Source organism: Oncorhynchus gorbuscha, linkage group LG25 (assembly GCF_021184085.1).
Source record: "Oncorhynchus gorbuscha isolate QuinsamMale2020 ecotype Even-year linkage group LG25, OgorEven_v1.0, whole genome shotgun sequence".
Classification (NCBI taxonomy): Eukaryota; Metazoa; Chordata; class Actinopteri; order Salmoniformes; family Salmonidae; genus Oncorhynchus; species Oncorhynchus gorbuscha.
Genome location: NC_060197.1, coordinates 46328345 through 46341254, shown reverse-complemented (window position 1 = coordinate 46341254; position 12910 = coordinate 46328345). Strand labels below are relative to the sequence as shown.

The 12910-nt window shown below is 41.5% G+C and overlaps 1 long non-coding RNA gene and 2 other non-coding genes across 3 annotated transcripts; 1 reads left to right on the top strand and 2 right to left on the bottom strand.

Moving 5' to 3' along the window:
* Window positions 1–1680: 1680 nt before the first annotated feature.
* On the bottom strand, window positions 1681–4435 carry LOC124014621. Its single transcript, XR_006835050.1, has 3 exons — window positions 4225–4435; window positions 2543–2717; window positions 1681–2455 (listed from the first exon to the last, which is right to left on the bottom strand). It is a non-coding gene; the product is annotated as an uncharacterized LOC124014621 (long non-coding RNA).
* A 1963-nt stretch (window positions 4436–6398) lies between these two features.
* On the top strand, window positions 6399–6506 carry LOC124014629. The gene has a single exon (XR_006835054.1). It is a non-coding gene; the product is annotated as a U6 spliceosomal RNA (small nuclear RNA).
* A 1096-nt stretch (window positions 6507–7602) lies between these two features.
* On the bottom strand, window positions 7603–7710 carry LOC124014628. Its single transcript, XR_006835053.1, has one exon. It is a non-coding gene; the product is annotated as a U6 spliceosomal RNA (small nuclear RNA).
* Window positions 7711–12910: the final 5200 nt, after the last annotated feature.

Here is a 12910-nt window from a genome sequence, read left to right as displayed (position 1 = left end):
TATACAGTATATATATATATATATATATATATATATATATATATATATATATATATATATATCCAGTTGAAGTTGGAAGTTTACATACACCTTAGCCAAATACATTTAAACTCAGATTTTCACAATTCCTGACATTTAATCCTAGTAACAATTCCCTGTCTTAGGTCAGGTAGGATCAGCTCTTTATTTTAAGAATGTGAAATGTCAGAATAATAGTAGAGAGAATGATTTATTTCAGCTTTTATTTCTTTCATCACATTCTCAGTGGGTCAGAAGTTTACATGCACTCAATTAGTATTTGGTAGCATTGCCTTGAAATTGTTTAACTTGGGTCAAACGTTTTGGGTGGCCTTCCACAAGCTTCCCACAATAAGTTGGGTGAATTTTGGCCAATTCCTCCTGACAGAGCTGGTATAACTGAGTCAGGTCTGTAGGCCTCGCACACACCTTGCTCGCACACACTTTTTCAGTTCTGCCCACAAATGTTCTATAAGATTGAGGTCAGGGCTTTGTGATGGCCACTCCAATACCAATACCTGGACTTTGTTGTCCTTAAGCCATTTTGCCACAACTTTGGAAGTATGCTTGGGGTCATTGTCCATTTGGAAGACCCATTTGCGACCAAGCTTTAACTTCCTGACTGATGTCTTGAGCTGTTGCTTCAATATATCCACATAATTTTCCTCCCTCATGATGCCATCTATTTTGTGAAGTGCACCAGTCCCTCCTGCAGCAAAGCACCCCCGCAACATGATGCTGCCACCCCCGTGCTTAATGGTTGGGATAGTGTTCTTCGGCTTGCAAGCCTCCCCCTTTTTCCTCCAAACATAATGATGATCATTATGGCCAAACAGTTCTATTTTTGTTTCATCAGACCAGAGGACATTTCTCCAAAAAGTACGATCTACGTCCCCATGTGCAGTTGCAAACCGTAGTCTGAATTTTTTATGGAGGTTTTGGAGCAGTTGCTTCTTCCTTGCTGAGCGGTCTTTCAGGTTATGTCGATATAGGACCCGTTTAACTGTGGATATAGATACTTTTGCACCCGTTTCCTCCAGCATCTTCACAAAGTCATTTGCTGTTGTTCTGGGATTGATTTTCACTTTTCGTACTAAAGGACGATCATCTCTAGGAGACAGAATGCCTCTCCTTCCTGAGCGGTATGACGGCTGGTGTCCCATGGTGTTCACACTTGAGTACTATTGTTTGTACAGATGAACGAGGTACCTTCAGGCGTTTGGAAATTGCTCCCAAGGATGAACAAGACTTGTGGAGGTCTACAATATATTTTTTTTAGGTCTTGGCTGATTTCTTTAGATTTTCGCATGAAGTCAAGCAGAGAGGTTCTGAGTTTGAAGGTAGGCCTTGAAATACATCCACAGGTACACCTCCAATTGACTCAAATGACGTCAATTAGTCTAACATCAGAAGCTTCTAAAGCCATGGCATCATTTTCTGGAATTTTCCAAGCTGTTTAAAGGCAGTCAACTTAGTGTATGTTGACTTCTGACCAACTGGAATTGTGATACAGTGAATTATAAGTGAAATAATCTGTCTGTAAACAATTGTTGGAAAAATTACTTTAAGAAATTTGTAGAGTGGCTGAAAAACGAGTTTTAATGACTCCAAGCTAAGTGTATGTTAACTTCCAACTTCAACTGTGTCCTATATATATATATATATATGATGTCCTAGCCCTATATACATTAATTATAGATGTCCTAGCCCTAAATATATATATTTATATATAATGTCCTAGCCTACCTCTTTCAGGTAATACATTCAATTCAGTATTAGCCTTATATTATAGCCTTATATATATGTTAATTAATGATGGATTATGTCTAATAAGCTTCTAATTTATAGCTTCTGTCTCTTGCGTAATACCCAAGCGCCTGAGCTCCGCTCGCCTCCCCTTTAAAAAAACGCTCCTTAGCTCTTGGTCCCATGCAGGAAAAACTAGAATAGCTTTTTGGGGTATTATTTTTTTTTTAGCATTTCTTATACCAATAGAAGGATCCTTCTTTTCTGTCGAATGTTACAGTAGCCAAACTCGCGGGTTTGAAAGAAGAAGCGCGAATGACCATAGCAGTTATTTATTCAGACCTATAAACATTCAATCTCCGTGAAGAGAATTGAGGGCCTATATAGCTAGCATAATAACTGCTTATGAAGAATAAAGTCTATTGTTTAGGGACAGAAGATAGATAGCGTTAGAGAACAGGAGATATTTTTTACATTTTAACTGCCAAGTTTACCATCCCGGGTGTCTGTCGGAGCTTTGTTATCCAGCCGTTCTTATTTTCTCGCTCTCCTTCTCTCCCCTCCTTTCCCTTTAGAGTGTCTTGCTAAGTTTGCGGTGCATTCGATCACTGGCCTCCATCTGAGCTTTGCTGTCCAGCAGTTGTTCTAGCTGTCTTCTCATCTGAGCCATGTCCAGCTGGGTGGCTTGACACTGTTAAATCAATCAATGAAAAATCAATCAATCAACCAAACGTCAGTCAGTCTACCTAAATAATCTACGCATCCAGCCATACCTCACCTGTTCTCTCAAGCACGCCGACTCCTCCCGCAGAGCGGCGGCGGCCACAGCTAGCTGCTCACTACGCTCCCGACACTGGGACTGCATCTTAACTGCGTCGGTTAAGAGGGACTCGACGCTCACTGCTACGGTTTCACACTGGTCCTTTGACATGGTGTTGATGGTGATGGGTGGTCTATATAGGTGGGGAGGTGGAAGGGAGGAGAGAGAAAGTAGAAGCATTTGTGTCTGAAAAGCTTTAAAATGTACATCTGTCTTAACACTCCTCTCTCTAAACACTGGAGGGCTGGGCCCCGTACGGCCAGAGGGTAGCCCGGCATCTGAAGATTACAGGGGCTTGGCTCTCACCACCGAGACCCTGGCATAACAACCAGGGCAGACCGTGTGCATGTTTGCCTGCCTGTCTGTCTGCGTGTGTGAGTATCGTGATGCAGATAGAGACATAGACAGCCGGGCCACCCCCTATAACCTGTGTGCAAACAAGGGCAAGGTGTGTGTGAGTGGAACTCTACAAACAGTCACGCTAACCTATAGGTACCACGGGACTCTACAAACAGTCACGCTAACCTATAGGTACCGCTAGACTCTACAGTCATGCTAACCTATAGGTACCGCGGGACTCTACAGTCATGCTAACCTATAGGTACCGCGGGACTCTACAAACAGTCATGCTAACCTATAGGTACCACTGGACTCTACAAACAGTCATGCTAACCTATAGGTACCACTGGACTCTACAAACAGTCATGCTAACCTATAGGTACCACTGGACTCTACAAACAGTCATGCTAACCTATAGGTACTGCGGGACTCTACAGTCATGCTAACCTATAGGTACCGCGGGACTCTACAAACAGTCATGCTAACCTATAGGTACCGCTGGACTCTACAAACAGTCATGCTAACCTATAGGTACCACTGGACTCTACAGTCATGCTAACCTATAGGTACCACTGGACTCTACAAACAGTCATGCTAACCTATAGGTACCACTGGACTCTACAGTCATGCTAACCTATAGGTACCACTGGACTCTACAGTCATGCTAACCTATAGGTACCACTGGACTCTACAAACAGTCATGCTAACCTATAGGTACCACTGGACTCTACAGTCATGCTAACCTATAGGTACCACTGGACTCTCTACAGTCATGCTAACCTATAGGTACCACTGGACTCTACAGTCATGCTAACCTATAGGTACCACTGGACTCTACAAACAGTCATGCTAACCTATAGGTACCACTGGACTCTACAAACAGTCATGCTAACCTATAGGTACCACTGGACTCTACAGTCATGCTAACCTATAGGTACCACTGGACTCTACAGTCATGCTAACCTATAGGTACCACTGGACTCTACAAACAGATAGAACTGAGTGATCTGTGTCTACAAGTGGCCTGAAAGAGGCTTTACTCCTGGTTAATCTACCCTTCATCCTCCCTCCCTCTCTCTCCCTCTCTCTTATTCTCTCTCTCCCTGCTGGCTTTTTCTGGGCTTTTTCAAACACAGGTCAGGTGTACAACAAAGAACGACAATAACATTCGAAATTAATTTAAACAGTGAAGTGAACAGCAGCATTCAGTCACACTACAGGCTTTTTGTAGGCTATTTGTCCATTAGTTCCATTGCAATTAACAAGACTTGTCTGCGATATTTGACAACATTAAACCTTACCAAAGAACGGCAGGTGCCTATTCAATACGGAGCACCTTGTTCAGGTAGATAGATCCTCAGCTCGATGTATTATCCCGTGTTCTGGCGACGCACGTTCAAATCAACAGCATCTCTTCCCTCCTCTCTCCCTTCAACAGCGTGTCGTCTTCTCCCTCGAATTATGCTGGAGCACGCACGACAATTAATACGATGAGAGGGAGAGCGAGAGCGAGTTATTAGCCTACATATGAGTTTATAGGACGATGCAAGCATAGATGTAATATTTATACTGTAAATAAAGAATAATGAGTGACACTGACTGCAGACTGGCCAGAATAGAAACATCCAACGTTGTTGTAAAAACTATTGGTCGCTAAATCTGGAGATGTCGGACCATGTAAAAAAAAAGTTATGTTCTATTCAAAATCAAATGTATTTATAAAGCCCTTCGTACATCAGCTGATATCTCAAAGTGCTGTACAGAAACCCAGCCTAAAACCCCAAACAGCAAGCAATGTAGGTGTGGAAGCACGGTGGATAGGAAAAACTCCCTAGAAAGGCCAAAACCTATTCATCCTGGATATTACTTACAGTACTGGTCATTACCATCCTGAATATTACTTCTACTACTGGTCATTACCATCCTGGATATTACTTCTACTACTGGTAATGAACATCCTGAATATTACTTCTACTACTGGTCATTACCATCCTGAATATTACTTCTACTACTGGTCATTACCATGCTGGATATTACTTCTACTACTGGTCATTACCATCCTGAATATTACTTCTACTACTGGTCATTACCATGCTGGATATTACTTCTACTACTGGTCATTACCATCATTTACCACTGGTCATTACCATCCTGAATATTACTTCTACTACTGGTCATTACCATCCTGGAATATTACTTCTACTACTGGTCATTACCATCCTGAATATTACTTCTACTACTGGTCATTACCATCCTGGATATTACGTGTGTGAGTCGTGAGTTATAACGTGTTACCTGCCCACTGTGGTCATTATTGCTGCCTTATTTCTTACTGCTGTAATCGGAAAGTGCAAACAATCTTTATGAGACCTATCTATTTTGGAGTCTTGTCAGAGTTTCTGCTTTCAACATTGTCTTCGAATATATTAGTCAGGGAAATATGGTAAGTGTGTTTAAAAAAATAAATATATGTTTTTATTATTTAACCTGTTAGGCCAGTGGAGAATAAGTTCTCATTTTCAAATGCGACCTGGCCAGGTCCTGACTTTACAACTGCGACCTATTTGTGGGGGAGATAGAGACACCCACGCTGTCGAAAAATAGGAATAAATCCCAAATTGAGGCTTAAATGCCTCGGTTTAGGATTTTTATTGGTTTATTTCTACCTTTTTCCTTCTCCAGTATTCTGACTTTGTTACCTACACACCTGGAACAGACGCTATTTAGGTTTACAGGACATTTTAAACAGCGCAGACTGCCTCTTATTTCTTGTTTTATTTGAACATGGTTGTATTTTGTCCTAAATTGTAGGACTGTGATGTCAAACGTGACAAATTCACAACATTTCTCTGGCAAGGTGTTTCGCTGGTTCAATGGAACAGCTCTTATCAGCCCTCTGCACCGCGCCCCCAAGTCTCATTTGAGGTGGATGGAGCTCCATCTGGTGGAGGAAAGCAGTACTGCACCAGCGGACGTCAAAGAGGACCGGCTTTAAATTAAAACAAATCCAAGATGGCGACTTGTGTGAGTATTGAGCACAAATGTATTTTAGTTTAGTTTCCCCTTTTGTTGGTAGGATTTTCTGCTGTTTTAAAATTTGGAAAGTTCAACAGACACACACTAAGCCCAAGTCCTCTCAGCTCTGAGTAGAAGTGGTTACTAGATACAGATTTCGGCCCAGTTTAGTTTCTACCAGCCTAGCATAGACTGATGAGGGAAGAGAGGAGGGAGAAACCACACCAGGTCACAGCACGGCCCCGCTACTGTCCATAACCCCCAGCCTGCCCTGCAGCTCGGTAAAAGCCAACTGATAGCAGCTTTTAGACGGTACATCAGAGAGCTCTGTGTGTATAGAGTTGTGTTGATTGTTTTAAGCATATTTTAGTCTTATCAAGGTGTTTCTAGCGTATAACCGTGAATGAGACTGCTAATCTAGACTGGTCCTACAAACGATGTCTGTTAAGACTGACTATTTGTGCTGGCTTCGGCAGCACATATACTAAAATTGCAATGATACAGAGAAGATTAGCATGGCTCCTTGTGCAAAGATGACACGCAAAATCGTGAAGCGTTCCCAATTTTGTCCCTCTTTGGGTTTGTAGTTTTGTCTTTTTCAGACCTTATTAAACTTTGTTTACTGTATTCATTGTGAGGTGGAGAAAAGCAGGCTCTTCGTGTGGCTGTTGGCTACCTCTAGTGGTCATGTTGGGTAACAGCACTGCTGAACTAAACACAAAGTCAGACATCTGTGTCTACTATGTTTTTCTATGAAATAACATTTATATAATGTGTAATTGGTATCTACTAGAGAAAGAATCGATTCAATAAAATATATCAATATTTATTATGAGTGTGCCCTTTATATTGTTTACACAAAATATACCTTTAGTTTGGTAGTGGTGTTATTTCAACCACTGAGGACAAATACCTTAATTTCATGAAGTTTTCAATATTTTTTAAATTTTGTTACCATGGAAACATTGTGCCACGAGGCTTTAATCACATTGAGACAAAACTTCTACAAGTAAATTACAGCAGCAGTGTCAGGATTGCATTACCGGGTCGACAAAATATGTTCATCCTTGGTGGAAAATACCCCCGGTTGAATTGGCTAAATCCTAGAGGTGGCACAAGCTCCACTCGTGAACAATATATTTTATTTTTTTATTTTATCTTTATTTAACTAGGCAAGTCAGTTAAGAACATATTCTTATTTTCAATGACGGCCTAGGAACAGTGGGTTAACTGGTCTAGGAACAGTGGGTTAACTGGTCTAGGAACAGTGGGTTAACTGGTCTAGGAACAGTGGGTTAACTGGTCTAGGAACAGTGGGTTAACTGGTCTAGGAACAGTGGGTTAACAGTGGGTTAACTGGTCTAGGAACAGTGGGTTAACAGTGGGTTAACTGGTCTAGGAACAGTGGGTTAACTGCCTGTTCAGGGGCAGAACGACAGATTTGTACCTTGTCAGCTCGGGGATTTGAACTCGAATATCCTGTCAATAAGGGACACAGATGTCTGACTTTGTGTTTAGTTCAGCAGTGCTGTTACCCAACATGACCACTAGAGGTAGCCAACATCCACACGAAGTGCCTGCTTTTCTCCACCAAACAGTGAATACAGTAAACAAAGTTTAATAAGGTCTGAAAAAGACAAAACTTTATACAACCCAAAGAGGGACAAAATTGGGAACGCTTCACGATTTTGCGTGTCATCTTTGCACAAGGAGCCATGCTAATCTTCTCTGTATCATTCCAATTTTAGTATATGTGCTGCCGAAGCCAGCACAAATAGTCAGTATTAACAGACATCATTTGTAGGACCAGTCTAGATTAGCAGTCTCATTCACGGTTATACGCTAGAAACACCCTGATAAGACTAAAATATGCTTAAAACAATCAACACAACTCTATACACACAGAGCTCTCTGATGTACCGTCTAAAAGCTGCTATCAGTTGGCTTTTACCGAGCTGCAGGGCAGGCTGGGGGTTATGGAGAGTAGCGGGGCCGTGCTGTGACTGGTGTGGTTTCTCCCTCCTCTCTTCCCTCATCAGTCTATGCTAGGCTGGTAGAAACTAAACTGGGCCGAAATCTGTATCTAGTAACCACTTCTACTCAGAGCTGAGAGGACTTGGGCTTAGTGTGTGTCTGTTGAACTTTCCAAATTTTAAAACAGCAGAAAATCCTACCAACAAAAGGGGAAACTAAACTAAAATACATTTGTGCTCAATACTCACACAAGTCGCCATCTTGGATTTGTTTTAATTTAAAGCCGGTCCTCTTTGACGTCCGCTGGTGCAGTACTGCTTTCCTCCACCAGATGGAGCTCCATCCACCTCAAATGAGACTTGGGGGCGCGGTGCAGAGGGCTGATTAAGAGCTGTTCCATTGAACCAGCGAAACACCTTGCCAGAGAAATGTTATGAATTTGTCACGTTTGACATCACAGTCCTACAATTTAGGACAAAATACAACCATGTTCAAATAAAACAAGAAATAAGAGGCAGTCTGCGCTGTTTAAAATGTCCTGTAAACCTAAATAGCGTCTGTTCCAGGTGTGTAGGTAACAAAGTCAGAATACTGGAGAAGGAAAAAGGTAGAAATAAACCAATAAAAATCCCAAACCGAGGCATTTAAGCCTCAATTTGGGATTTATTCCTATTTTTCGACAGCGTGGGTGTCTCTATCTCCCCCCACAAATAGGTGGCCGTTGTAAAGTCAGGACCTGGCCAGGTCGCATTTGTAAATTAGAACTTATTCTCCACTGGCCTAACAGGTTAAATAATAAAAACATATTCTTTTTTTAAACACACTTACCATATTTCCCTGACTAATATATTCGAAGACAATGTTGAAAGCAGAAACTGACCTGACAAGACTCCATGGTAATGACCAGATAGGTCTCATAAAGATTGTTTGACCAGTTTACGATTACAGCAGTAAGAAATAAGGCAGCAATAATGACCAGGAGTGGTAATGACCAGTAGTAGAAGTAATACCCAGCATGGTAATGACCAGTAGTAGAAGTAATATCCAGGATGGTAATGACCAGTAGTAGAAGTAATACCCAGCATGGTAATGACCAGTAGTAGAAGTAATATTCAGGATGGTAATGACCAGTAGTAGAAGTAATATCCAGCATGGTAATGACCAGTAGTAGAAGTAATCCAGCATGGTAATGACCAGTAGTAGAAGTAATATTCAGGATGGTAATGACCAGTAGTAGAAGTAATATCCAGGATGGTAATGACCAGTAGTACAAGTAATATCCAGCATGGTAATGACCAGTAGTAGAAGTAATATTCAGGATGGTAATGACCAGTAGTAGAAGTAATATTCAGGATGGTAATGACCAGTAGTAGAAGTAATATCCAGCATGGTAATGACCAGTAGTAGAAGTAATATCCAGCATGGTAATGACCAGTAGTAGAAGTAATATTCAGGATGGTAATGACCAGTAGTAGAAGTAATATCCAGGATGGTAATGACCAGGATGCATGGCCACAGATGGATAATTATGGCTTTTTCAACAACAGCAGCAAGCAAGTCCTGTCTTAGGTCAGTTAGGATCACCACTTTATTTTAAGAATGTGAAATGTCAGAATAATAGTAGAGAGAATGATTTATTTCAGCTTTTATTTTTCATCATATTCCCAGTGGGTCAAAAGTTTACATAGACTCAATTAGTATTTGGTAGCATTGCCTTTAAATATGTTTAACTTAGGTCAAACGTTTCAGGTAGCCTTCCACAAGCTTTCCACAATAAGTTGGGTGACTTTTGGCCCATTATTCCTGACAGAGCTGGTCTAACTGAGTCAGGTTTGTAGGCCTCCTTGCTCGCACATTCTTTTATAGGATTGAGGTCAGAGCTTTGTGATGGCCATTCCAATACCTTGACTTTGTTGTCCTTAAGCCATTTTACCACAACTTTGAAGTATGCTTGGGGTTATTGTTCATTTGGAAGACCCATTTGCGAACAAGCTTTAACTTCCTGACTGATGTCTTGAGATGTTGCTTCAATATATCCAAATAATTTTCCTTCCTCATGAGCCATCTACTTTGTGAAGTGCACCAGTCTCCTGCAGCAAAGCACCCCCACAACATGATGCTGCCACCCCTGTGCTTCACGGTTGGGATGGTGTTTTTCGGCTTGCAAGCCTCCCCATTTTTCCTCCAAACATGACAATGGTCATTATGGCCAAACAGATCTATTTTTGTTTCATCAGACCAGGGGACATTTCTCCAAAAAGTATGATCTTTGTCCCCATGTGCAGTTGCAAGCCGTAGTCTGACTTTTTTATGGCGGTTTTGGGGCAGTGGCTTCTTCCTTGCTGAGCGGTCTTTCAGGTTGTGTCGATATGGGACTCGTATTACTGTTGATATAAATAGTTTTGTACCTGTTTCCTCCAATATCTTTGCAATGTCCTCTGCTGTTGTTCTGGGATTGATTTTCACTTTTCGCACCAAAGTGCGTTCATCTCTAGGAGACAAAACGCGTCTCTTTCCTGAGTGGTATGACACCTGTGTAGTCCCATAGTGTTTATATTTGCGTACTATTGTTTGTACAGATGAACGTGGTACCTTCAGGCGTTTGGAAAATACTCCCAAGGATGAACCAGACTCGTTGAGGTCTACAATTTCTTTCTGAGGTCTTGGCTGATTTCTTTAGATTTTCCCATGATGTCAAGCAAAGAGGCACTGAGTTTGAAGGTAGACCTTGAAATTAATCCACAGGTACACCTCCAATTGACTCAAATGATGTCAATTAGCCTATCAGAAGCTTCTAAAGCCATGACATAATTTTCTGCAATTTTACAAGCTGTTTAAAGGCACAGTCATCCTAGTGTATGTAAACTTCTGACCAACTGGAATTGTGATACAGTGAATTATCAGTGAAATAATCTGTCTGTAAACAATTGCTGGAAAAATTCATTGTGTCATGCACAAAGTAGATGTCCTAAATGACTTGCCAAAACTATAGTTTGCTAACAAGAAATTTGTGGAGTGGTTGAAAACCGAGTTTTAATGACTCCAACCTAAGTGTTTGTAAACTTCAGACTTCAACTGTGTATGTACAGATTACCTCAACTAGCCTGTACCCCTGCACATCGACTCGGTACCGGTGCCCCCTGTATGTAGCCTCGTTATTGTTATTCTTATTGTGTGACTTCTTATTTTAACCTACTTGGTAAATATATTCTTCTTGAACTGCACTGTTGGTTAAGGGCTTGTAAGTATAGCATTTCACGGTAAGGTCTACACTTGTTTTGTTTGGTGCATGTGATTAATAAAGTTTGATTGATGTGTGAATAACCACAAGGCAAAGCAATTATATCCTGGTATATCAAGCAGGTTGACTTTAATATTGGTAACAATCATCGTTATCAGCTGTACCACAAACATCATTGTCATCACCAACATCGTTGTCATCACCAGCATCGTTGACATCACCAACATCGTTGTCATCAACAACATCGTTGTCAACACCAACATCGTTGACAACACCAACATCGTTGTCATCACCAACATCGTTGACAGCACCAACATCGTTGACAACACCAACATCGTTGTCATCACCAACATCGTTGTCATCACCAACATCGTTGACAGCACCAACATCGTTGTCATCACCAACATCGTTGACAACACCAACATCGTTGTCATCACCAACATCGTTGTCAACACCAACATCGTTGACAACACCAACATCGTTGACATCGTTATCAGCAGTACCACCAACATCATCAACAACAGAGGTGTAGTAGCATAATCATGAAATTACATTTATTATCAGAAATATATAGAAGAGCTTTAGTTTGTGTGAATATAAGTGATGATACCGTCGGGTATCAAAGTAAATACTGTATTGTAGTGTTGGACCATCCATTCATTCCATAGGAAAAGCTGCTGCTGACGAGTTAATTTCAGCCATTTTATCTTATTTAGATCAGTAGTAACCTGATGTCTCGTGAGTCATGAAAGACAGTTACCCAAACTGACTAGCTGGTCAGCACACAAGATTTGGTTTGGAGATTAGTGGAAACCAACCTGGTCAAAATAATCTTAAAATCTGGATATTACTTCTACTACTGGTCATTACCATCCTGAATATTACATTTACTACTGGTCATTACCATCCTGGATATTACTTCTACTACTGGTCATTACCATCCTGGATATTACTTCTACTACTGGTCATTACCATCCTGGATATTACTTCTACTATATTACTTCTACTACTGGTCATTACCATCCTGGATATTACTTCTACTACTGGTCATTACCATCCTGGATATTACTTACAGTACTGGTCATTACCATCCTGGATATTACTTGAATATTATAATAATAATTTGAGCCAGTTTGCTACAACAGGAAAATAAACCTTGTGGACGATAATTAATGGACATTTTTTAAAAGGGTTGATAAAACATTTTCGTAAGGGAAAAGTCAAGACTTAAATGTAAAAGTGTAAATTAGAAAGTTCAGAAACCTTGGGAACAGGGTGCCACCCTGGCCAGAAAGTAGTGCCCTGTTTGTCTAGGGAACAGGGTGCCACCCTGGCCAGAAAGTAGTGCCCTGTTTGTCTAGGGAACAGGGTGCCACCCTGGCCAGAAAGTAGTGCCCTGTTTGTCTAGGGAACAGGGTGCCACCCTGGCCAGAAAGTAGTACCCTGTTTGTCTAGGGAACAGGGTGCCACCCTGGCCAGAAAGTAGTGCCCTGTTTGTCTAGGGAACAGGGTGCCACCCTGGCCAGAAAGTAGTGCCCTGTTTGTCTAGGGAATAGGGTGCCACCCTGGCCAGAAAGTAGTGCCCTGTTTGTCTAGGGAACAGGGTGCCACCCTGGCCAGAAAGTAGTGCCCTGTTTGTCTAGGGAACAGGGTGCCACCCTGGCCAGAAAGTAGTGCCCTGTTTGTCTAGGGAACAGGGTGCCACCCTGGCCAGAAAGTAGTGCCCTGTTTGTCTAGGGAACAGGGTGCCACCCTGG